Source organism: Heterocephalus glaber, unplaced genomic scaffold (genome assembly GCF_053883595.1).
Source record: "Heterocephalus glaber isolate CG9 unplaced genomic scaffold, H.glaber_assembly_v1.0 deba00001465, whole genome shotgun sequence".
In the NCBI taxonomy this organism is placed as follows: domain Eukaryota; kingdom Metazoa; phylum Chordata; class Mammalia; order Rodentia; family Bathyergidae; genus Heterocephalus; species Heterocephalus glaber.
Genome location: NW_028258312.1, coordinates 920,058 through 945,870, shown reverse-complemented (window position 1 = coordinate 945,870; position 25,813 = coordinate 920,058). Strand labels below are relative to the sequence as shown.

General features: G+C 53.3%; 1 protein-coding gene and 1 long non-coding RNA gene across 6 annotated transcripts in view; one reads left to right on the top strand and one right to left on the bottom strand.

The window, feature by feature from the left end:
• Positions 1–15,683: 15,683 nt before the first annotated feature.
• LOC110348491 (uncharacterized) lies at positions 15,684–17,235 on the bottom strand. Its single transcript, XR_002393758.2, has 2 exons — positions 17,056–17,235; positions 15,684–16,796 (listed from the first exon to the last, which is right to left on the bottom strand). It is a non-coding gene; the product is annotated as an uncharacterized LOC110348491 (long non-coding RNA).
• A 5,343-nt stretch (positions 17,236–22,578) lies between these two features.
• Positions 22,579–25,813, top strand: part of Psd2 (pleckstrin and Sec7 domain containing 2) — a 43,616-nt gene continuing 40,381 nt past the window's right edge. For 4 of the 5 annotated variants that reach the window (XM_087180795.1, XM_004841852.3, XM_087180794.1 and 1 more), the window contains exon 1: positions 22,579–22,717. The gene's annotated coding sequence lies outside the window, so the exon portion shown is untranslated. The remainder of the gene's footprint in view (positions 22,718–25,813) is intronic. The other variant, XM_087180793.1, reaches the window with a different exon arrangement.

The window sequence follows — 25,813 nt, the reverse complement described above, 5'->3', positions numbered from 1 at the left end:
ACTTCTGCGTACTTAGTGCTAACCACTGCAACCTCGTTTTGCACACCCCCTGCCCATCTCTACCTTCAGGTAAATTCCTTTTGCGCGGTGTCCCCCTCCCGCTCTCCAAAAACCCAAGGACGCCAGTCTGTAGTGCCCGCAGTGGCCAGGAGGGGGTGTGCGAGCCGTCACCCGGAGGCCAACGCAAGGGGCGCGGTCGGGGTGGAGGTTAGGGGGTAGCTTTCGAGGTTCTTGCCTTAAAGAGGCGGAATCTGCGCCCAGGGTGGGGCTGCGTTCCAGGGAAGATTCCCGAAGTGACCGCACCCCGACTTCACATTCTCTGCAAGCCCCACCGGGCCGCCACAGCCGCCTTCGTGGCTTTGGTAATGAGATGGGGCGCGCGCCCTCTGGTGGCCAAGGAGCAATGAAACTCCCGGGTTGCTGGGGAGGGGCGCGCCTGGGGCGGGTCTTCACCTGGCTAGGTCCAGTTTGTACCTGCCTGGGTGGGTCTTCACCTGCTAGGGCCGGCTTGTAACTGCCAGGGCAGTTAATCTTTTCAATCTTACAAAGTCCTGGAGCAGTGGGCTTCACCCTCTCTCCTGCTCACGCTATGGGATTTCCTTTTCTGTGTATGGAGGAAATGGATGGCGCCACAGCAAGAGGGATCCAGGTTAGACTCTTGCAATCTGTCCTGAGTTGGAGTGGCCTTGGCCTGCAGGACCCTCCAGGGTTAGATCTGTGATTTTGTGCCTGTCTCTGCCTGGCGTCAAGACAGCATTCACCAAGCCTCTGCTCGAGTTTGAGCAAGTGACTTCCTTCTTTCGAAGCCTCAGCTTCCTCATTTATAAAATGAGCATTAAAACTCCACCTATTTCCCAGGACAGTTGCAAAGGTTAAATCAGATGGTGATAACGAAATAATAATAGCAGTGATCCAGCATTTGAGATTCAGAGGTTATTATACCAGGTGGGCATAGAGCCCTGGGCTCTGAAAAGGCTTTCAGTCCTTACAGCTCCCAGGTGGGGTGACAAAGGCCCTAGTAGGTCTGTGTATGATGTCAGGCTTCCAGGATGAGCTCTGAGTCCTCTGACCCTGCTAGGGGTGGAGGAGGGAAGGAGGGAGGGCCTTGGGGAGCTCTCTGTGTAGTGCCCCCATGGTCCCCAGACCCTGGGGAGGGAATAGCACTGGCTGATGGTGGAAGCATGTGTCCTGGCCCAGGCAGCTGGACAGAGGGGCCTTGCCCCGGAACCTGGGGCCTTTCCTGCAAAGGGAATATCCCAGAGCAGGAAGGAAGAGACTGGGGAGGGGAGGAAGTGGGGTAGAAGGCAGGGACAGGACCCAGCTGGGAGGGAGTGCTCTCCAGGACAGCCAGAGAGAGAGGACATCTGGACTGGCCTGGCTGAGAGGCCACAGGGCTGTCACCCTGTCGGGGCTTGGATATATGTAAGTAGTGGCAGGGAGGGGCAAGAAGAGAGGATATGAGTGTCACTCTCTGTTTCCTCCTCCAGATGTGACAGCATACGCCTGTAATCCTGGCTACTCTGGAGGCCAAGGCAGGAGGATCACAAGTTCAAGGCCAGCCTGGGCAATTTAGTGAGACCTTGTTTCAAAATAAAAATAATATTTTTATTGGCTCAGTGGTAGAACGGCTCCGGCCGGGTTCAGTACTCAGTACCAGTGTGGAGATGGGTGGGAAGAACACCTCCTCCTCTGGGGCTGGATGAGACTACAACTGAGGTTAGGAATGTAAAGTAGCAACTAGGCCCAGATGTACTGTACTGGTGCCTCGTGTTTGTTATTCCCTACTCCCTGGATTGACTGCCTGATGTGTGAGAAAATAGCTCAGAGTCTGGCATGCCCATTGCCTGTGAGCTCACATATTCATTCAACAACCATTAGGCAGCACCTACTATGTATTGGGGTCCTGGGCTGTCACAGTGAACAAGAGATGATTCCTACCCTTACCGAACTTGTGCGTAGGGAGAGAGGAAGATGCGTCATCCTGAAGCACAGAGCCTGACCAGCCAAGACCAGGTGCCTGACCTAGCCTGGGAGTGAAGCAAGGCTTCCTTGGAGAAGGTGATGCTTATGTCCCGACCCAGAGGGTGCAGCAGGCAGAAGTAGGTGTGGCGGGAGGAGGGTCCTAGGCAGAGGGAAGGAAGGGCAGGCCCAGAGCCTAGACTTCAAGAGACTGGGGCCTTGGCTGCAGCAGAGAGCCTGGCCATGAGCTGTGCTGGGACAGAAGGCTCCAGGATGGGGTTTGGATTTTTCTCCTGAGCAATGGGGAGCCAGAAAAGGTTCTAGGCAGGGTCAGAGTAGGATAAGGCCTAACAGAGGCATTCTGGGGCCCAGGCCGTAACCTCTGTGCTCTCAGCAGTCACAGCTTCTCTATGGGGCACTGTAACCCCCAGGTGACTCCACAAAGTCTGCTCCCCTCCCGAGCCACCCTCCCTGCACTGAATGAGCAGGTGGCTTGGACACTTCCCAGCCCATGGGGACGATCTCTGGCTGAGGGTGAGCTTGTGACCCTGTCAGTGCACCTCCTCTTGTGACCCGGCTGGGCAAGGGGAGGGCGGGGCCTGAGCTGTCCTGGGCGAGGATGGACCAGGGCACTGCCAGACACAGTCACACGGGCCTTGGGCTCACAAGGACCCACTTGGCGAATGCTCTGCTGTGGTTGTCTTGAAATTTGTAATCATTTTATCTTGGAATCTGCCGTTTGTTAGTGAAGTCCAGTGGGACAGCAGCTCCAAGTGCGCACAGTGCTTTGCTGTTCAGGAGCACAGATTTCTGGGGACCCATGACGTGTGGGAGCTCGGTAGGCTCAAAGTGAGTCTAGGGTAAGTGGGGTAAGAGGGGCCCCCAACAGCCCTGAGGGGCCAGGCCTTCCATTCCCACCAGAATTTGCCAGGGCCCAGAGCACACCAGTGTCCTAAGGACCTGAGCAGCCAGGGACTCAAGCTGTTTCTCCGGACCAGCCAAGCACTGACTCACTAACACAGGGGTGAGCCCTCCCCGGAGGGGCAGAACCACCCCTTTCTGCAGAAGCCCTCCTGGCTGGCCTGGGGTCTTGCTCTCTCCCAGTGTGCACTGTCCAGGGGCTGGGCCTTGAAGATGCTGTTGCTGTCCTGGCCTTGGTGGCATCTCACCACCAGGCTGCTGCCCAGCCAAGCGGGGTCCCTGCTTCCCTTCCTTTAAAATGGGACACCTTGAGGGCAGGGCCTGTGGAGGGGCTGCTGGGCTGGGGATGGGCTGCTATGGTCTCTTTCCCAGGGCCTTGCTCTCTCTGCTGATTTTCTACCAGACCAGACTCATGTTCACCCCAGGGCCTTTGCACTTACTCTTCCTTCTGTTTGTAGTTCACATCTCCTTGATGATTGAGGACTGACTCTGTTGTTCTTTGGCCCTCAGTATAAATGTCACCTCCTGTGGGATGGTGTGCCTGACTGCACCAGTGAACATTCTTTCCCTACCTTTTTTTTTGAGACAGGGTCTCCCTATGTAGTTTAGGCTGGTTTTGAACTCACTATGTAGCCTGGATGGCCTTGAACTTGCAATGATCTTCCTGCCTCAGCCTTGAAAATGCTGGAATTACAGGTGTGCACCACCAGGCCAAGGGACATTTTCCCCTTCTGCAGTCATTCTGTTACACTTTATTTTTTAATTTTTTGTACAGCATTTAAATATATATATATATATATATATATATATATATATATATATATTTTTTTTTTTTTTTTTAAACAAAGAACTTTATCAGACACTCAGGGATGGCATCTCTTCTTCCCTCACCCGTGCCCTTGGCTGGTGTGAGGCCTGATGCTGTTGCCTGGTGGAGCAGAGGACAGTTTGCAGAGTGGAGACCAAGCGCAGTGATGAGCGGGTGGGGACGCAGCCTGGGATGAGAGGATGAGGCAGGAGAATCTCAGGGGAGAGCTTTGCTTGGAATCCTTTGCAGGCCAGACTCCAGATTACTGAAGGCAGCAAGAGAGAAGACAGAGGTCCCTGCAGGGAGGCTTGATGGGGACCTGGGCTCCCATCTGCATCCCAAGAGTGGCAGGGCCAAGAGGGAGGATAGTGGCAAGAGGTACCACTGCCCACTCTGGAATGGACGGATGGCGTCAGGTTTTGCTCACCCTCCAGGGGCCAAAGGCTGATTTGGCCGGTCTGGAGCTGGGCCGCTTGACCAATTCCAAGTTGTCCCAGGACTGTGGCCACCTCCCCAACTCCCCAAGCCCTCAGCGACTCCCAGAGAGGCCCCACCCCGAATGTCCTGATTTCTTCTGTGCCGTGGAAATGCCATTCCTTAAAGTCCAGCGCACGCTACCTTTGCCAGGGGGGCGGAAGCAGACCCTCCCCACCCTCGACCCCAGCCAGCCTGGCCTGGGTTTGTTACCCATCACTACCCTGGTGACAGCTGTCTCCTTCACTTGTTTTTCAGCATCTCTCTCTCCTTTCGCTAGGCTCTGAGTTCCAGGTGAGTGGACCCTTTGTCTGTCTTGTTCCTCTAATCTTCACTGACTGGCAGCACATAGAAGGTGCCCCAGGCAGACATGGCCCTGCTCTTACTGAGTTCACAGTTACTGAGTCAGCAGGATTGGGCAAGCAAATCAACCTCTTCTTGATTTTTTTTTTTTTTTTGAGACAGGGTCTAGCTTCTAGCTGGCCTTGAGCTCCCAGTGATCCTCTTGCCTCAGCTTCCTCAGTGCTAAGATCACAGGTGTGCGCCACCACGCCTGACTAGCAAATCAACCTCTTGATGCACTTTTAAAATTTATTTATTTATTTATTTATTTAGGTATTGGGGGGGTTGAACCCAGGGCCTCATGCATGGCAGGCAAGCGATCTAGCACTGAGCTACAACCCTAGCCACCCTCCCTTTAAAAAAATATTTTATTGGGCCAGGGATTTAGGTCAGTGGTTCTGTTGTCTGCCTTGCAAGCACAAGGATCTGAGTTTGCTCCCCAGTACCAAAACAAACAAATTTTATTTTGAGGCTGGGTCTCACTGAGTTTCCCAGGCTGGCATCAAACTATGGATCCTTCTCCCTCAGCCTCCTGAGTAGCTGGGATTTTGGCATGCATTACTGTGCCTTTTATTTTATTAATTTTTTAATTGCAGCAATATATGTATAACATAAAATACAGCATTTGTCCTTTCACGACTGGCTTCTTTCAGTTAGCACAGTGCTGTCGAGGTTCATCCGTGATGTAGCCTATGCAGCGCTTCCTTCCTCTGAAAAGCTAAGTACTGTTCCACTGTGTGCACCATGTTTTGTACATCCACTCCACTACTGATGGACACTTAGGTTGCTCCCACCTCCTGGCACTGGAGATGCTGCTGCTGTGGGCGGCAGTGTACAAATACCTCTTTGAGTCCCTGTTTTAATTCTTTTGGGACTATGCCCAGGTGTGGAACTGCTGGATCATACGGTGATTCTACCTTTAATTTGTTGAGGATCATCATAATGCCTTTCTTTCTTTCTCTTTCTTTCTTTCTTTCTTTCTTTCTTCTTTGTTTCTTTCATTCTTTCTTTTTCTTTTTTCTCCTCCTCTTTTTTTTTTTTGATTAAGTTTATTGGTACATTTTAGGTATACATTATGATCACATTCATTATTGGGAGTATGTACCTGTACATGATATATCCTGGTTCTTATTTTTTCCCCATTCCCTTTCCCTCCCTTCAACCCCTTCACCTCTTCGTATTTACATAAGCTTTGTTTCTGTTTTTGGTTCTTTTATCATTGTTTTTTTCCCTAGGGAAAGCCTTTCTTTGCCACTTGAGAGCTGCTGGAGGCCAGGGTGTGGTGGACCGAGGGGGGATGCACCACCCAGATCCCCCTCTGAGAGGCTCATGCTCCCAGCTCTTTGGAAGGAAATCCCCCCCCCCCAAAGGTGTCTTTCTGTGTACTTTAGACTGGCCTTGGACTCACTGTTCAGCCCAGGTTGGCCTCAAACTCGAAGTGATTCTCTTCCCTCAGCCTCCTGAGTGCTCAGATTACAGGTGTGTGCCACCATGCCCAGCATCATCATACCATTTTTCATAGTGGCTGCACTATTTTATGTTTCCACCAATATTGCACAAGAATTTCAGCTTTTCTATGTCCTCATTAATGCTTATTTTGTATCTTTCTTTCTTTTTGATAGCAAATATCCTAGTGGGTTTGAAGCAGGTCTCCTGTGCTATGGTTTGCATGTGCTGTGAAGGGTTCATGTGAAAGGAACTTGGTCCCTAGTGTGGCAGTGTTAAGAGGTGATGGAGCTGGGTGTGGTGGTGCCTGGCTGTAATCCTAGCACCCTAGGAGGCTGAGGCAGGGCGATTGTGAGTTTGAGCCCAGCCTGGGCCTCTTAGGGATTTGGTGCGACCCTGTCTAAAAATTAAAAATAAGAAATAAAAGGCTGAAGATGTAGATTTGTCCAAAGGCCCTGGGTTCAATCCTGTGTGTGTGTGTGTGTGTGTGTGTGTGTGTGTGTTGGAAATGTTAAGGGGTGGGAGTTAATGGAAGATAATTATGTCCTTGGAGGGGATTAATGTACTCATATAGTTCCCATCAGACGTTTGTGTTTAGTTTTTGTTTTTTGGAAAGGGTCTTGCTGAGTTGCCACAGTTGGGCTCAAACTGGTGATTTTCCCAGTGAGGTGGGAGATATGGGATATATATATATATATATACCGCTGAGCTACATCCCCAGCCCCTCCCCTCAGGTTTTTTTTTGTACCGGGATCGAACTCTGGTCCTTGCGCTTGCGCAGCGGGCGGCGAAACCACTGAGCTAAATCCCCGACCCTCAGGTTTTTGTTGTAACAGTGGAAAATGGACCCACAAGTCACTGTGCTGTTTGTTTTCATTTCCCTAATGATTAGGATACACATTTTGGAGGAAACATGCTTTGTGGGAGTGGAGGGAGGGAGCCTCTTAGCTCCAGTGGTCTCAGAGGACTCTACATTGTCTTTGAATTGAGGCCCACAAGAAGGGAGGAAGGCAGCCAGTGTGTTTCGGGACAGGGTACAGGGTGCGCAGGTCTGGAAGCCTGAGCGCCGCGTGTTTTGCCAGAGCATAGTGGATCACTGACCCGGAGTGGGTGCTGGTGGGCCGGGTGGTTTGAGAGGTGGGGAGCGCTGGGCTTTTAGGCTACGGAAAGATCTTTGGGTTTTCAGCGGAATGGACAGACTACAAAACTGACAGGCCGTGATGTCGCTGTGGGGCGGGGCCGGTGCTTGTGGGGCTGCACACAGGGGAGACGCTGTGTGCACCCGGAGACTCCCAGCATCCCGCCCTGATGGGATCACTAAGATTGCCCCCTCCTCGGTGCATTCTGCCGCCCGAGCCAGTGCGCCCAGCGAGAAGGATCCGGTACCCCTATTTAGGGCCTTAGGCCTGATGCCTTCAAAGGTCTGGGGCCGGAGCTCGCCGGCTTGAGATCAGGAGAGGGCTCCAAAGAGGGAAAGAGGGAGCCGGGGAGCCAGGACACTGGGGCCTCGGGTAAGCGAGCCGGGGCTTCTGCAGTACCGGGAAGGGCCGCACGAAGGCAGGCGCGGACACGGGGCGGCTGGGCTCGGATAGGGAGTGGATATGGGCGGAGGGAGTGGGGAGGAGAGGGAGAGGAAGTGGGGTGGACAGAGCTTCTGACCGGTCTGAGATGGCTGAGAGCGACCATCTGCGGGGCTCTGTGGTTTGAGTTTCTGCCTCCATGTGGTGTGTGAAGAAAATGGAGTCATCTCATTTCACAGCACAGCCTCACAGCAGCAGAGCCATTTGACCAAGGTCACTAGCAGGGGATTCAGGCCAGGTCTGCCTGGCCTCTCAGCTCCAGCCACTGCCGCACCCTAAATGAACTCACCTGGGCGAAGTGCCCGTATGTCCTTCTGTCTCCTGGCCTCACCTTTGCCCTTCTGATCAGACTACCCACCCTCAGGGCCAGGACAGCCTGGGGAGGCAGCTGGCACTTGAGACCCTTTGCTGAGGCCCCTGGGGAGGAGGAGTTCCAGGGCCTGAGGTGAGGTCTGGTGTTTGTCCCATCGCCATGGTAACCACACTGATGTGCTTACAGTCGCTTATGTCTAGGCAGCCTGTGTCTAGGCCCTAGCCTGCCCCGGGTCCTGGTCTCTGAACAGCCTCTGAACATCTGGTCCAAGGCAAGGATACAACCAAGGTCCCCCTAAAACATCGGCATCCTGCCTCTCCCAGGAGCATGATGATGGGAGTTTGGCCATCCTTGGGGGAAAGATATGGATGGCTTCAGTGTTAGTCAGACTAAGGACCAGAGAGGAGCAGGAAGTCATCTAAGACCATGTGGTGAAGCAGGGGCTGAGGCCCTGTTTATTCATCCAGAAAGCACTGGATGACCTGGAAAAGGGCAACAGCTTGTACACCCACAGGCTGGAGGCTGAGGGGTGGAAGGGCAGTTACCTGGCCTCCTGCTTCAGAAAGCCCTCCCTGACTATCCCCTCTGCCTTTCTTTCTTTTTTTGGTACCGAGGATCGAACTTGGGACCTTGCGTTCCCAAGGCAGGCGTGGAACCACTGAGCTAAATTCCCGGCCCTCTTTCTTTTTTTTTTTTGAGACAGGGTCTCACTGTGTAGTTCAGGCTGGCCTTGAACTCACTGTGTAGCCTAGGCTGGCCTTGAACTTGAGGCAGTCCTCCTGTCTCACCCTCCAAGTGCTGAGATCACAGGTGTGTACCACCATCCCCTACAGAAACAATGCTATCTGGCCAGGGAGGCTAAAAGTTCACCCTGAGCTTCTTCACTGGACCTCAGAACCTGTTGTTCCATTTTCCTGGCCAGGCTAGAAATCTCCGCTCTAGTCCTCCTGACAGAGGCTGCCCATCTTGCTTGCACAGTGATGAGGAGCTCAGTGCCCGGAAGGTGGCCTTTTCCACCATACAGCTGTTTTAGGGAGGCTGGGTTGCCTTCTGTGCCGTGTGGGTGTGGGGACTAGCCAGCCCTGAGCTGCGCAGGACAAGTGGCCTCTCCTCTGCATGCAGGCCTCAGGTAGTTGCAGAGAAATCTGTGTCCCCCATCCCTGTTTCCCCTAAACAAGGTTTCAGCACTTCATCATCTAGGCAGCTTGCCACTGGGTACATTGTGGTTGGGACTGGACCCATTTGTGGTGACAATTTTTCTCAATACATGAGAAAATATATGTTGTTACAGGGAAAAAAATATTTCTGATCTCACCACCCAAAGACAGTCCCTTTTAGCTGCTTGGGGTTGCTTTTCCTGAGGTGACACCCAGGTGTGTGTTAAAGTGTGAGGCAGAGTAGGTGTAATGGTGCATGCTTATAATCCTAGCCCTCGGCAGGCTGAAGCAGGAGGATTGCCATGAGTTTAAGGCCAGCCTGGGCTACAGTGAGTTCAAGACTAACCTGAACTACATAGCGAGGCCCTGTCTTAAAAAAAATAAAAACCAAAAAAATCAAACCAAACGAAAAAATAAAGAGGCAAAAGCAAGGTTAGCTTGAAGCTGGTGGTAGGAAGCCTGTTAGGGTAAACAAGCAATTTCTGTCTAATTTAATACCTCGAAGGGCCATTTGGTTGTAAGACAGGCCGGCTCTGGAAGACCAAGGATTGGCACAAAAAGAATGGAATATGTCTGATGATAGAAGAGAATGCTCTTCCCAGAGGGCCACGCTAGAGATGCAGGGAGCATTTTCCCAAGCACTGTTCCCTTCATGCTCCCAACAACCACTGGTGCTCACCCTCCCCGGCCTTCCTCTGCCTAGAGTCCAGGGCAGCACCTGGGAGCCAGGCAGACCCAGTGTCCCACAGGCAGGGCCCTACAGAAGGAAGAGGCGAAGGCTGCAGTGCCAGCTCTCCCGAGATCCCATGGAAAGATCGGGGATGCCACGAACAGCTCCTCACCCCACATGTCATACCGGGTGGTGTCAAGGGTGGCCCCAGAGACCTGCTTTTCTTTTTATTAAATGTGTGTGGAGACTGTTTTTTCGTTTTAGCAAATATTCGTGATATGTGATGCATCTTTTTTTTGGGTGGTGCTAGGGTTGGAACTCAGGGACTCGTGTGTGCTAGGAAAGTGCTCTGCCACCGAGCCATACCCCAGCCCTGTGCTCCACTGTTTGTCATGGTTGCACGATACTCTAGTGCATCACGACACACATTTTCTTTAACCAATGGCCTATTTTAGGATCTCTGAGTCATTCACAATTTTTTTTTGCCATTATACTCAGGGTTGTAATGAACATTCTTATACCCTGCTCACATCCACCTTTGTTTCCTTAGGATAAATTCCCAACAGTGAAGAGCCAGGGATTTAGCTCAGTGGCACAGCACCTGCCTGGCAAGTGTGAGGTCATGAGTTCAATCCCTGGTACAAAAAAAAAAAATCCCAACAGTGGAACTGCTGGGTTGCAAGGCAGGAACTCTACCACTTTTGATACATGCTGACACTCTGCTTCCCCAAAGGTGAAGCACTATTGGCTCCTAGCAGCTAACAGCCATGCCCTTGCGCCCACTTCCCATGCCACAGCCATTGGCCTCCCTTTCCCCTATATTTTGCTGTTAACATTGGAAACATTTGAAAAAGTTGAACAAATTTCACAGTAAACACCCATATAGCCACCACCCAAATTTTACAATTTACATTATTGTGTATCAGCTTTATCATTATCTGTGCATTCCTCCTCTATCAACTCATTTTCTTTTTTGAATGCATATCAAAGCAACCTACAGATATCCACGGAGTTGGCCATACAGACACTTCAACATATATATCATTAATTGGAGTTCAATACTTTTGTATGGTTCTTTCTTTTCCCCCAGTACTGGGGATTGAACCTAGGGCCTCATGCATGCCAGGTAAGTGCTCTACCACAGAGCAACAACCCAGGTCTGGTTGGTTTTTTTTTTCCTTTTTCTAAAGACAGGATCTTGGTATGTTGCCCAGGCTGGTCTTGAACTCCTGGGCTCAACTGATCCTCCTGCCTCAGCCTCTCAAGTACCTAGGACTATAGATGTGCACCACTTTGTCCGACCAATTCTTTATCTGAGGGGGAAAAATATATATATATTATTAATATATATAATATATATATATTAAAATGCACTGTGATCATTCATCATGATATGTCAATTTGATTTGAGTAAACTGCATAGCAGATTAGTCAATTCCAGTTGTGTCTGTGGATGACTGACATGTAGGCCAACAAACTGAGGAGGAAAACCCACCCCACATGAGGATGGCACCAACCAGTAGGCTTGTAGTTTGGACAGAATAAAAGGGGAGCAAAGAGGTCGTGTTTCCCTTTTCTTTTTCTTTTTTTTGTTTTGGTCCCAGGGATTGAACACAGGACCTTGTGCTTTCACAGTAGGCAGCAGAACCGCTGAGCTAAATCCTTGGCCAGTGTTTCCCTTTTCTTAGTGGTTTAGCCGCCGCCTGCCTCGCAAGCACAAGGTCCCAAATTCTATCCCCCGGACCAAAAAAAAAAAGAAGAAGAAGAGCTCCAGCCTTTGACATTGGTCTGCAGTTCCTTCAGGCTTGTAAATTCAGGTTTTCCCACACTGGAGATTCTAGGCTTTTGACAGTGCACAGATTGCCATTTTGGATTCTTCTACCTCTGATCCCCTAAGCCAACTAAATAGATCCCTTTGTGTAATTATACATATATTTTATATTGATTCTATTCTTCTACAGAACCCTAACTAATACATGCCCAAATCTCAAGTACATCATTTGTTGAATTTTGACAAGTACATATACTTGTATATTCAACCATATCAAGGTAGAGAATATTTCCATCACTCCTGAAAGTTTCCCTGTTGGCTTCTCAGCATGCTGTCTGGATTTCTTTCTACCATAACTGTTTTGCCTGTTCTACAATATCATAAAAATTGAATAATGTACTCTGTACTATTTTGTGTCTAGCTTATCACTTTCATCACAGTGTTTTGGAGACTCATCCTATTGTACATATCAGTGGTTTGTTCCATTTTTATTCCTAAGTAGAGTGCCATTGTATGGATATATAATTGTTTGTTAAATCATTTGCCTCTTGATGGACACCTGGGCTATTTCTAGTTTGAGACCATTGTAAATAAAGCTGCTGTGAACATTCTCATGGAAGTTTTTGTGTGAACCTGTGTTTTCCTTTCTTTTGGGTACTTATAAGTAGAACTGCTGGGTCATAAAGTGAGAGTAAGTTTAGTTTTGTGACATTGCTCGATCCATTTTATTCTCCCACTAACAAAGGATGTTCTCTACCACCGAGTTCTCAGCTCCAAGCACAGTGGGGTTGTCACCTCCTCAGTTCAGGGTGCCACACCTTGGAGAGCATCCCTGACAGTCATAGTGACAGTGCTGGTGGCAGTTGCCCTGAAAATCACCTGGACACCTCAGGCTGTTCCTCATGGACAGGCGAATGGATGGATGCCCAGCCAGTGCTCCTGGACTCTGAACTTTCATACTTGCTTTGTTGGAAGCTGAATATCAGCTTTTCCATTTGTCCTCAGTAAATCCCATCTTACTGGTTTTGAGTTAACCCTCCAGGCCTCCAGGCAGTCCTGATAACCATGAAACCAGTACACTGACACACATGTGCCATTCACCAAACCCTGAGCTAACTTAGAAGAGCCCTGTGATGGAGCTGTTATTATCCCCCCTTCAGAGGAGAGGAAACGGAGACACGGAGAGATTAAGTAACTCGTCCAAGCTGACCTAGTCGTAAATGGCAGAGCTGGGAATAGAATTTATGTATTTTGGCTCCAGACCTCATGGTCTTAACCATTTAGTTTTTTTGTCTTTGGTTTCTGATGTCATCTCCCTTCATCTTCCAGTTTCTAAAAACACACTGAGTAAGCCAGTAGGTCTTCATCTCAATCACTGGTTAAACAGTAACAAAAACAAATGAAAACCTGTGGACCACCCAGTTCAAGGCCAAAGACAGCACCTGATGTCATGCTTCTAAATACTTCCTCTTGTGCTGGCCTTGTTTTATTTTATTTATTTATTTATTTTGAGAAAGGTTTTTTTTTGGGGGGGGTAACGGGGATTGAATTTGGGTCCTTGCACCTGCACAGCAGGCGGCGAAACCACTGAACTAAATTCCTGGCCCTTGAGACAGGGTTTTGCTGTGTAGTTCAGACTGGCCTTGAATTCACTGGGTAGCTCTGGCTAGCCTCCAACTCACAGAGATCCTCCTGCCTCAGCTTGCCAAGGACTGAGATTACTGGTGTGCACCACCACATCTGGCTCTTGTTCTATTTGTTCACAACCTGACAGTGGTTATGTTACTGGCTTCAAGTTCACAGAACTGGGATCTGGCTGTGGCTCTTCACCATGGTCTCAGCACAGCATCCTTCAGATCTCTTGAAAATGCCTGGAAATATTTTGCGTCAGAATTGCCTACCCTTCCCGCTAACATGGCTCTTGTTGAGGTCATCAGTGGCCTCCATTGCTCAATCCAGTGTCAGTGTCCCCGCCTCATCTTCCCGACAGAAGCGAGGGACTCAGTGGATCCCCTTCCTCCTTGGTGTTGTCTCCTCACTTGGTCAGCAGATCAGATCCCATACTCTCCTGCTTTTCCTCTACCTTTCCGGATGCTTCTCCTCAGTGTTCCTTCTTGTTTCTCCCCTCTGTCATTACTGAGGGGGCCTCAGGGCTCCATTCATGGCCTTTGACCCACCACCTTTGCTGGTGACCTCCCCTCTTCCCCATGTGTATCTCTAACCCAGGACTTTCTGTCTGCCTCCCAATGATGCCTTACTGACCCCCCCTTATTGAGAACTGAACCTGGGGGCATGCTGCCACTGAGCTATACCCCCAACCCTTTCATTTTTAAAAAAATTTTGAGACAGAGTTTTACTAAATTGCCCAGACTGGGCTCAAACTTTCAACTCTCCTGTCTCAGCCTCCCAGAGTGCTGGAATTACAGGCATGTACCATCGTGGCTGGCCAGAGGATCCTATAAAACCATAAATCAAGCCAGGTGTGGTGGCACAAGCCTGTGATTCCAGCATTCAGGAGGCTGAGGCAGGAGGATCGCCATGCTTGGGCTATACAGTGAATTCAAGGCCAGCCTGAACTATACATCCAGGCCTTGTCTAAAACACCCCCCCCCCCAATCCATAAATCAGATCAAGCTAGCTGCCTGCCCCCAAATTTTGGTGGCTCCTTATGTCAGGAAAAGCCACAGTCCTTAGAATGTCCACAAGGGGCCATTTCCTCTGCGCCCTACTGCCCCTCTGCTGTCACATACAGCCTTTCCTTTGTCCCTTGAACATGCCCACTACACGCCCACCTACCTCAGGGCTTTTGCACTGGCTCTTTCCTCCCTGGAACTCTCCCCTGACAGATATTTACATCACTTATTTATTGTGTTTATTTTTACTCCTCTCTTCCTAACCCTACTGGCAGCATTGTTCAGAAAGGTAAATATTTTTGTCTGACTTGTTTCTTGATATGGTTCGCCTAGAATAGTGCGTGCTACGTGTAGGGGCTCAATAAATATTTGAATGAATAAAAGAAAGAAGGAAGTATGATAATTTGAGAAGGAATCGCCAATCTAAAAATTAAAGCCCAGAAAATGTGGACGTCTGGTAAGGCGAGCGTTGAGCAGCAGTCGCCCCCTCTACTGGCTGACTTCCTACTTTCCTTTGGGATTTGTCCCCGCCCACTATTAGCGCGCATGCGGCCTGGGGCGGAGCTCACTCCCCACTCCATGGAGGCAGTGACTGTTCTGACTGTATTAGTTTGTTCAGGGCTGAGCTGGGAGACAGAGTCCTGGGACTTTTGCTCCCCCTGTCCGGATGGGAAAGGCATTTTCCCTCAAAGAGGGACATGAGCTCGTGCTGCCTTAGCCACTGGATGCTCTGTGGAAAGAGCCTGCCTGGAAAAGACGTCAGTGCCGAGGCATACTGGGCTACAGCTGTGGAGGAAGCCTAAATGGAGAGCCTGGCACTATGGCGTGAAGCTGGATCAGTTCCTGGCCTTGACTTTCCATTTACATGAGCCCTTTTCCACCCAGGTAGTTTTGAGTTGTGCGTCTGTCACTTGCAGTCATTTACAACGTGCCCAGCGTGGTGGAATGCACCTGTAATCCCAGCACTCAAAAGGCTGAGGCAGGAGGATTGCCTTGAGTTCGAGGCCAGCCTGCAGTACAAAGAAAGACCTTATCTCAAAAACAAACAAACAAACAAACAAACATTTACAATGTACATCCCTGAGCTCCTGGACTGGGCAGGTAGTAAGGCATGGTAGGGCCTGTAGGGATGTATGGGGTGAGCGGCCCTGGGGTAGAGGGGTTGGGTATATGGAGGGCACTTACCAGTGCTGGATGAAGGAGGACATACATTTTAGTCACTTATTTGTCACTGGAACAGAATACCTGACACCTGAAACTTAACGAAAGGTTTATTTTGGGTCCCAGTTCCCAGTGGGTTTAGTCCATGTTTGTCGCCCAGCTCTGAGATAGAAACAGGCTGTCGGAGGATAGACAGCTAGGTGCTCACGCCATGGCCAACAGGAAACAAAGAGAAGGGAGGAGCATGGGAGTCACACCCACAGTGACCCATCTGTTTTGACCAAGCCCATCTTCACCTTTATTCTTTTTTTTTTTTTTCTGGTACCGGGGATCGAACTCCGGTGCAACTGAGCTAAACCCCCAGCCCTTCATCTTCACCTTTAGCTGTGAGCTTGAACTTAGCAGTGATTAGCCCTCATGATCCAATCATCTTCCACACACATGAGACTTTCAGCAGACATTTTAGATCCAAACCATAATGGAATGAAAACAGATTTGTCTTGGCCCTGGCAGGAGGGCCTCTCAGACCTTCAGGGGAGGATGGAGACACTAATTTAAGCAAGCTAAGCTAAGATGGAGCCTTCCCAAGATTGACGTGGGAAGTAGGATGGGAGATTCCCTCACCCTCAGAGTGCGAGCTGTTCCCGGGCCCCAGTGCAGGTGTAAGAGCCCAGTTAATACAAAGGAAGTGGAGTCGGGGCTCTGCCACATATTGGCAGAGAGCTGTGGGGCGAGTCATAACTTTCAGGGAGCAACAGTTTCCTGAAAGGTGAAATGGGATGAATGACGGCCCCTCGTGGGTTGCTGTGAGGATGGAATGGGATAATGTGTGCCAAGCTGAGCTGGGCCCCAGGCTTCATCGAAGTCTGTTGTAATGTCCAGGAGTTCCCGCCCGGACAGCCTGGAGGTGCAGTTCCTGTAGCTACCAGAAGGTGGAGCCAAGACCCCAAAAGAGCCTCAATGCCCGACTCTTCGCAGGGCTCTCCGAGGGTTTGGCGGGGTGGCTTCCGGATCTCGTCCAGTTAGACCCCTAAGGTCCCGGCTGGAGGGCAGGGGGGCAAAGTTCCTGCACATCCTTCAATTCTCAGAGGCCGCTGGGTTAGGGAAGAGGGGCCCTCAGTCGCCATGGGGGTGTTGGGGGAGCCCTCATTTTCTCTCGGTGTTGTGTAAGAGCATGGCCTCCGAAGACAGCCTGGGCAAGCTGAGGAAGCACACAGGTTGGACCACACACAGGACTTCCAGAAAGAGCAAGCATCACGACACGGAGGATGGTGATAGACGTCTGCGGCTGGACCTCGGGCAGGCGGATGTCCCACACGACCTCCTTCGTCTCCCTTTCTCAGTGCGAGCAAGAGGGGGTGGCCCTTGCCCACGACTTCCGGGGGGGCTCGGACGGGTGGCTTGACGCTCCGGTAATTCTCGATTCGGCCAGCAGAGGGCGGCAGAGAGCCGCGCGCCCCGGAACCTTGCGGCTCAGCGTATCCTGCCCGGGCAAGACCCGCCGTACTAGGGTCCCTTCGCTTTGGAAAAAGGCTTGCGCTTCTCCCCCCTGCCGAGCTTCCTGAGGGGAGCGCATGAAATGAGAAGACGGTCAGCCCCAATCCTAACTCTGCCCTAACCCGGCTTAGCCCCGTCCTCCCTGGATCTCAGTAGGGGGGTGGGACCTGCTGGCCACTCTGGTGCTAGCAGCTCTGAGTTCCTGGGACAGCGTGGCGGGACCTCCCCGAGGGTAGGGAGGAGGGGTCGAGGGTCCTCCCTCTGGCCCCCCATCACCCAGGCCTGCGTGGCCAGCTGGACCTCAGGAAGCAGGGGGTGCTCACCCCATAGCGCCCTGGCCGTTCCCGGCATGCTCCTGGACAGGCTCCCGGAGACCCACAAAGGCCCTCAGATGAAGTTCTGGGCCATGCACTGCTGTGCCCTGGGCCGGCGGCCTGCTGGCTCTGGGCACTGCAAGTTCCTGGCACTCCCCGCGGGGCTTTGTCACCGGCCTGACCAGTGCTGGCCGTGTGCTTGCGGCGGGGGGGGGGGGGCGGTAGGGGCTGGGTCTGCCCTGGCCTTGATGTTCCGGGTGACGGGCAGCCCCTCCCTCGCACTTGTCGGCCCTCACCCCAGGGGCTGTCCAAGGGGAATGGTTGCTCCTCCTCCCACTCCTAGCTGACACAGATGTCAGAGGTAGTGTCCTCATTTGTCACAGGTAGGTTCCAAGGAGTCACCTGGCCTCTGTGGCTCCAACAGCATGGGCTCCTGTGGTCCTGTCGAGGGATCACCTGGCCTGTTTGGGATCTGCCCTTGACTCCTCACTCATTCATCGGTTCATCCCCTTTTGGTCCCTACTGTACACTGGCCTTGGGCTCAGGCTGATCTGGGGACTCTGAGAGGAGCAAGAGGTCCTCTGTGACAGTGCTGTGGTGGGGAGGCCCTGCCCTGTGCGAGCCTGGAGGGTGCTTGCCGTGGGGCCTCTCCACCACCTGCCGAAGTAGGCCCCTTTCTAGTATCTGAGTTACCACTGTTCTTATCTGCTGATGGGGTCCTGCCTACTCTGCGGCAGGCACTGTTTTAGCCCTTAAGGGTTACAGGAGTGAAAGAGCAAAATCCTTTGTGGAGCCCATGGCCTAGTGATGGTCGTGATGGTAGGCAGCCAGACAACCAGAAAAAACAAGGAAATAGTAATATATCAACAACATTATGGCCAGATGTGGTAGTGCACCCCTGTAACTCCACTCTGGGAGGCTGAGGCAGGAGGTGCTCAAGCCCAGCCTGGGCAATTTAATAACTGTTATGGCTTGTGTCTAGATGTCACCACAAAGCCTCATGCAGTCATAGATGGGGCTTTTTCAGAGGTGGTTGGATCTAGAGTGTGTGATGCTGGGATAGATTCATGGTGCTCAAGGGCACTAGGATTAAGGGTGTGAGTGCTACCTGCCCTAAGTAGCCTGGATAAAATATAAGGGACAGAAAGAGCTGTGGTTGTTCTTTGTTGCTTTGCTGCCTTCTGCCTGCCATGAACTGTTTCTCATGCCACTCTGCCTTGGAGCCAGCCGATTATGAACTGAAACCACTACCAAACTGAGCTAAATAAACCCTTTCCCCCATAACTTTGGGTGTTGAGTATTTTGTCTCAGCAATGAGAGAAAAGTAACTAACAGCAACTTAGTGAGACCCTGTTTCAAAACAAAAAAATTTTAAAAGGCCATGTAGCTCTATGTGAAGCCCCTAGGTTCAACCTCTATTACTGGAAAAACAAATACACACATGCTGACACACACACACACACACACACACACACACACACGCACACGCACACACACACTTTTGGAGGAAAAGAAAGCAGGAAAATGGGAAGTGAGAGTGGGACAGTGGTATTTTGGGGAGTGTCAGGGAGAGAGACCTGGAGGGGGTGGGGGGCAGGCCATGCAGACACCTGGGGGAGGAGGGCTTCAGGCAGAGGAGACTCAGCCAGTACAGAGGCCCTGTGGTGGGAGTGTGCTGGGGTGTGGGAGGGGCAGGATGTCAGAGGGCTGCAGAGGAGTAGGGTTGGGGAGGGGTTGGGGCCAGACTGTACAGGACTTAAAGGCGAAAAGACCCAGCAACTCAAGAACCATTGAAGGATTCTGAGCAGGGAGAGCAGCGATCAGCTTCCATTTCATGGGATCCCTTTGGCTGCTGCGCTGGCAGTGGGGGGGAGCAGGGGGTGGGTGGAAGCAGAGACCCAATTAGGCGGTGACAGTGATGGTTCAGGTGGCTCTGCCAGGACCAGGACGGTGGTAGCAGAGCTGTCCAGGGCTTGGATGTGGGATGTGAGAAAGGGAGGTGAAGACAGCACCAGGCTTTGGGCCTGGGCCAATGGGAGGACAGACCAGACCCGAAGAGGAGCTCAGGGTGCCTGGGCTCAGGCAGGGCCTGGTGGGCCCTGGGGCCTCCGGGTCTCACCTTGGGGAGGTTGCTGAGGGCCATCAGGGGAGTGCAGAAGACAGAGCCCTGGGGCATTTGCACTTTTGGGTGGGGCTAGAAAAGGAAGAGCAGGAGGTCCAGCCAGGGAGGCCAAAGGGAGTCTCTTACTGAAAGGCAGAGAGTGTCCCAAGGAGGGGGTGACCATCTGAGGAGGGGGCCAAAAGGGGTTTGGGGGTGTGGCAGCCACTGAGGACCCCGCCACTGCCAGCCCATCTAGCACCTTGCACACATCTCAAACACACCTTAGTCAGTGTGGCTGTTCCAGGCGGCCCTGGCTGTGCAGGGACACAGAGACAGACACTCTGGTGTAAAGAGAAAGATGTCTCTGCCCTGGCAGCTGCAGCTTTGTACCAGGGCACACAGCATGGTGACAGGAAAGCAGGCTGGGGTTCAGCTTCCTTTCCACCCTCAGTGCAGCCCAGGCGCCTTTGTGCAGTGCCCAAGGGAAGGGGGTGAGGGGAGGGGGAGGGGTCCTAGAACATCTGGAGAGGGCCATGGACAGGGAAGGTGCTGGGGTTGGGGGTCTGGATCCCTGAGGAGCCCTCACCAGCACTCCTCCTGGCCCTCCCTCTTCTCTGGATGCGAGGAATTTAGGGGCCCTGAGCCAAGTCTCTGCTGGGGCCAGATGAGCTCCCCAGTGGGCAGGTATTGGGCCCAGCCTCTTCTCCCCCCTGGACACCTGGCCTGCTCGCTGAGGGTGGGCACGAGCAGGCAGGAGGTGTCTGGCAGGGCCTCAGGGAGGCAGAGGCTGTGGCAGGCTGGCAGCTGCTCCCCTGCTCCTGCCCAGGGTGCTGACCACTCCCAGTATAGCCGGGCCACCCATACCTCTCTGTGTTCTCCCCTGGAGCCCTGGCTGGGCAGTGTGCAGTGGGGGAGACCCTTTGGTGTGTGCCCATGTGGTTCTGGGGTCTTCTGTCCCACTTCCAGTGCCTGCTTCCTGAGAGCCCAGAGGTGAGTAGGTGGGTTGGAGAGGGAGAAGTGGAGGAGCTGCTGGCCCCGCTCCTTGGAGGGCTGGGAGCACAGGGCTTTGGCTGCTGGGTAGGGGATGTGATCCTGCCCTTTCAAGGGGTGAGGGTAGCTGTGAGGAGTGATGGCCATGCTCCCTGCTCCTGTGCCCAGCACACCCAAGGCCCTTGCCTTCGGAACCCAGGTGGCCTAGAGACATGAGCTTGTCCACTGGACAAGAGGTGACACTGAGGTCAGGGAGTGGCACAGCTGCCCACGGCCACAGGGCCAGGCAGAGCAGAGTCTGGGCTGGGACCCCACTCCTGGCCTTTATGACAGGCTCCTGGAGTTGTGAAGGACAGGAGCATTTTCAGGGAGCCTCAGTTCTGGTACCAGCTTGGCCCAGATTTGATGAGGAGCGCGTGTCTTTTTCTCCCTCCATCTCGTCCATTTTCTCCTTCCCATAACCATCGGGTTGGGGGCCCAGAGTCTGTCAGGTGACCAGAAGGGAGTAACCCACTTGCTGAATAAATCACCATGACAACTGGAATCACCATGGCCCGAGGAGCACCCCATGTGCCAGGTCTCGTGTGGGTGGGCACTGAACACATCCTTTTGTCCCCACCGGAGCCCCACAGGACAGAGCTGTTACCATCCTCTTGGGGCAGGTGAGCAAATGGAAACCCAGAAGTGTCCCACTGTGACCTGGGTGTGAGGCCTGTTGCTGCTGGTCCTCAGGCCTTGGCTGTAGGGTAGCAGGAAGCCATGCCCCTCTGTGCCCTTCAGGCAGACCCTAGCCCTGCCCAGGGAGTGGCCCCCTGGTTTCTGGGCTGGTACATGTCAGGCTTGGATGGGCAGTGAGGAGTGTGGTCTGAGTGCTCTCTCAACTGCCCTGCAGCTCCACGGGCTCAGACCTCCCTAGCCCTTGAGCAGATGACTTATGTATGCTCTTGGAGTTTCTGGTTCTTTATCTGTAAAATTGGCTGTAGGATTGTTTGGAGGATCAAATATGGCCCATGAGAAGCACTCAGTGTGGACTCTGGCCTTCAGTAGATGCACACTTAAAAGCAGAGGGTGCCTCATAGTTGATGAAACCCTAGCTCCAGCTATAGCCCAGTTTGAGGCTGGGAGACTAATCACAACTCAGATGGCACCCTGAGTAGGTCACACATCCTTCACAGGTCAGCCAATCCTGCTTGTGTTTCCTAAAAAGAGAATCCTCAAGTGTGTGTGTGTGTGTGTGTGTGTGTGTGTGTGTGTGTGTGTCTCTAAAGCAGATCAGAGAAGAAGAGGCATTTAAGGAGGGATTTGAGGACCTAACAGGAATTCACTGAGGATAGCAGGATCAGGACCCCAGCAGGCAGAGGGTGGAACAGGATCTGAGGAGGAGCTGGGTATGGTGAAAGCCCCTGAGGGCTAGAGTGGGAGAGAAGTGGAAAGCAGTCTCCCGGGGCTGGGCCTGACTGACCTGATTTCCCCCCTCTCAGGCTCTTGAGTCCTCCTCCAGCCTCGGTGTCCTTAGACAGACGGCTAGGACTGAGGTAGGGAGGGTTCTACCTCTCTGGGAAGTGGGATCTTGTTTTGCAAGGTCCCCACAGCCGGGAAGTTCTTCTTAGTGTCTAGCCCAAGTTCAGTGTGGTCAACCCTCTTTCGAGCTAGAGCCCTGGACCCAGGGGAGGGCTTCAAGGTCATGACCAGCCCTGGGGGAGGGAGCTGAGGTCGTGCCTTCGGAAGTGGTTCCACGGCCCCCAGTACTCTTTCTGCCCCTTATCTTTTAGCTACCTGGGTGGCCTTTCCTGACCTGGCGCTGGGATGCGCGGTGTCCTCGGTTGGACCCACTGCTTCCCTCCTCGCTCCTGGCTCAGGGTCTCTTTCTTCTCTCCTGCCCTGTCCAGCTTGGTTCCCATCTCCCCTCCTTTCTGAGACCCCACCTTGCCCTACACTTCTACTCCTCCCCTGCCCTGATGTCCAGGGTGGCAGTGTGTTTTGGGGTGTGTGTGTTGGGGGCTGGAGGGCAGGAGTCAGAAGACCCAGGTACCGCCGGAAGAGGAGGAGGGCCGCCCCCTTCACCTGGAGTGGGCTGGGGCTGGGGCTGGGGCTGGGTCTGGGCCCCGCCGCGGGGCGGTGGGTGGGTCTCCCGGGGTTCGCAGGCGGGGCCGGGAAGGGGCGGGTCCTCTCGGCGCGTCCCTCCCCCACGTTCTTAAAGGGCCCAGCTTGGGTCCGGGCAGGACAGGACTGGCGGCGCCCCCCGGCGGGGCCGGAGTCCAAGGTTGAGCGCTCGGGGGCCCAGGAGCCGCGGGGGACCTGCGGGGTGGCCGCTGTGCCCTCCTTCCGAGCGCCCGAAGTCCCCCGCTCCTCCCCGGCCTTCCTGCTCCTCCTCCCTCCCCTCTGCCTCGTTCCCTCCCTCCCTCCTGCCGTCCGTCCCCCTCCTGCTCAGCTCCTCCACTGCCGCGGCTCCGCCACCTGAAGGGACAGACGCGGGCCGGGGCCGGGACAGGCGGCGGCGGGGAGGGACGGCCAGTCCAGCGGCGGCCTCCGCATGGCCCCGCCGTGAGACACCGGACCCAGCGGCGGGGACTGGGAGCGGTGAGTGGGGCGCGGGCCGCCGGGTCCCCAGAGCCAGCGCGCTCCGGGACCCCGCCCCTCCTCTCCCGAGGCCAGGCTGGGGACGGGCAGGGGTCCCCGCTGTGGGCAGAGGGACTCATGCAGGGTTGCAAGGAGCCGCCCTCCGCCCTCTGTGCCCGCTGGGGTCTGCTAACAAAGCTACATTTTGAGATCAATTCTGCGGTGGCTGGAGCATCCGAAGGATACGGTTGTCATGGAGATGGGGCCGAGAGAGGAAGCCTGAGATGGCCGGGTCTGGGCCAGGGAGTGCGGGCACTGCAAAGAGCCCAACCCAGCCCCCAGGGAAGGTCAGGGCTGGCCAGCCCAATTGTCTCCGGGGCTCTGCCTCCGGATCCCCCTCCCCCTTTTGTATAACCTGAGTGTAAATGTGTGCGGTGACAGAGTGCCAGTGGCAGTTTGGTGGCCCATGCTCTGGGTGTTGGGTGCTGGGGCCTTGCCAGCAGCCACCTTCACCACAGAGCAGCTTTGAGGATTTATTTCTGTTTCCAGTTTCCCAACTTTGACAGCCGGGCTTGGTGGCCTGGCCTCCCTGGCTGGCTGGCTCCACCGCTAGAGCAGGGGCTAGCGTGGGGGCGTGGCAGGCAGCAGGCAAGGCCGGGAGACACATAATGGCTGTGGCGGCAGCAGGAAGGGAGGGGGCCTTGGAGCAGGCTGCTGGGGCTGGGTGGGTCAGGGAGTCCAGATGTGGGGCCCACCTTGACCAGTTGGCCTCCTCCTAGGAGGTGGTATCCAGACTTCTGCTGTCACTGGAGAATCTGAGGGCTCCCTGGAATGAGAATTGGGGGCATTGTTTCTGAATGGGCCTGGGGAGACACTGTCCAATGCCCACCCCTTTGTCTCGGGGCCATCTTGTGGGGTGCAGGAAGAGAACTGGGGGCAGATGTAGCAGTCACAATGAAACAAGGTCCAAGACTCCAGGCAGGCTCAGGACCAGGAAGAGGGACCAGTTTGGCCAGCACAGGTGGGCAGCTGGGTCTGAGGGGAGGTGTGCTTGGATTCTCCTGGGTTCCCTAGCTCCTTCCAGACCCTGGAGATAAGAGCTGTTTAATACAGTCACTTGGGCAGCTTACAGGACAGGGACTGAGGTGCTTTGACCACTTTCAAGGCCAACCCCTGGCCCTGGGCAGATACAGTCCTTCAATTCCCTCTCCTGGGAGGTTAGGGCCCAATCTCAGGGAAGCCATGAGTTCTGTGACCTGGGTTCTCTGAATCAGTAACATGGCCACCACCCCTTTCGGGCCCATCCCATAACTGTAGAGGAGAAATCTGTCCTCCTGAAGCCCCTTTCTCCTGCTGAGTGGTAGAGACAGTGATTTTGAGTGGGGCTTCTGCAACGTTTTGTCCTGGTAGAACATGGCAGGCCCACAGCGTGCAGCCAGAACCCTCAGAGGGGTCCCACATGTTGAGGTGAGTGGGTGGGTGGTAGCCCAGCTAAAGGTGGAGGGGTGACGAGGATGACCTTGAAAGGCCTCCCCCAGTAGTGCCCCTGGCAGGTTGAAGTCTCAGTGTTTGGGTTATTTGTATCCTGTTGTCCCAGGGTTGCCCTGTGCCAGGCTGAGGGGCCCCTCTCTTGCTGCTTTCCAGGTTATGGGGTGCACAGTGCTCCAGAGGACCTGACCCATAGTGCCTCCGAGGTCTTTCCTGAAGGAAGGGAGAAAAGCCAGCTGGAAAGAGTGACTTCCTGCTTTTGGCAGGACTGAGAGAGAGGGGATGGGGGATGTCATCTTCCCCACTTCCGTCTACCATCTATTGAGCAGCACCACTGTACTAGGTGCTCACTCTCCCACAACCTTTAGATGGAGGCACTGCCATTCCTTCCATTTTGTGGAGAGGGTGCTAGAGCTCAGGGAGAAGTTGCTTGTTCAGTCACTTGGTTAGTAAGTGGCAGAGAAGTTAGTAAGTTCTCTCACCGGGGAGAACTTTCTGATGTTCAGACCTATGTCCCTAACCTTATCCTCTTCTTCCCGGGAGATTCAGCTTAGGAGAAAAGTGGGCCTGAGTGCATCTCTCTCTGGGCCATGGGGTGATCTTGAGGAAACTGAGGCACTAAACTGGGGTCTCTGAGGGAGGTGGGACGAAAGCATTCCCATTCTGGACATTAGCTTGCAGATCTGCGCTGCCTCTCTAGACAGACAATGCTCTAGACTTCCCTTGACAGATGGTCTTTTCCAGGAAAATCTGTTTTGAGCGGCATCTTATGTCTGAGGCTCCATATTTAGCCTGGCTCCTCGAAAGGGAGGATACACTCAGGCTGTCACCCCTCAAGGGGTGTTTCGGGGGTGGGATGGGCCTGGGGCCAGACCTGGCTTCCTGCCACAGCTGGCAGAGGTGGGGAGGGGTCCAGGTCCCTGCCCTGGCCAAGAGGCGTCCTGCAGGTATCCTTTGGGCCTCTCATTTTCTTAGTCTTGGTTCCCATCTGGTGTATGCTCCCAGGGGAATCTGCTTCCTGGGCTCTGGGCCTCTTTTGGTGGTGAGCCATTCCAGGGGTGTGCCTGCCTGACCTGTGTCACTCTAGCATCCAGCCCAGGGCAGGATCATGGCCAAACCTACCTCAGCTCTCTTTGAAGCATCTTCATATACCCCTTCCTCCTGCGGCCTCACTTCTTACCTTGTCACTCTGGATAGTGCAGCAGGTACCCACCACACACCCATTATCTAGAGACCCAGATTTGCCAGTTGTTAACATGTTGCCACATTGGTTTCTCTGTCTGTCTACCTACCTACCTATCTTTGGAAAGTAAGTTGCAGACAACCAAACACTTTGCCTGGGAATACTTCAGCATGAATTTCCAGAAACAAGATGTTTTCCTGCAAAATGGCTATGCTATTACCATATCTGAGAAATTTAATGTTATGATTTTTTTTGCCGCCTGCTGCGCAAGCACAAGGACCCGAGTTCAATCCCCGTTACCAAAAAAAAACAAAACAAAACCATATAAAATGATATGATTTAACTTAATATGTTGCTCCAGTAATGCTCTGCATGGTTATTTAAACATTTTTAAATTTTGGTCAAGGAATATGCATTTTACTTGGTTATTATGTCTCTTAATCTGG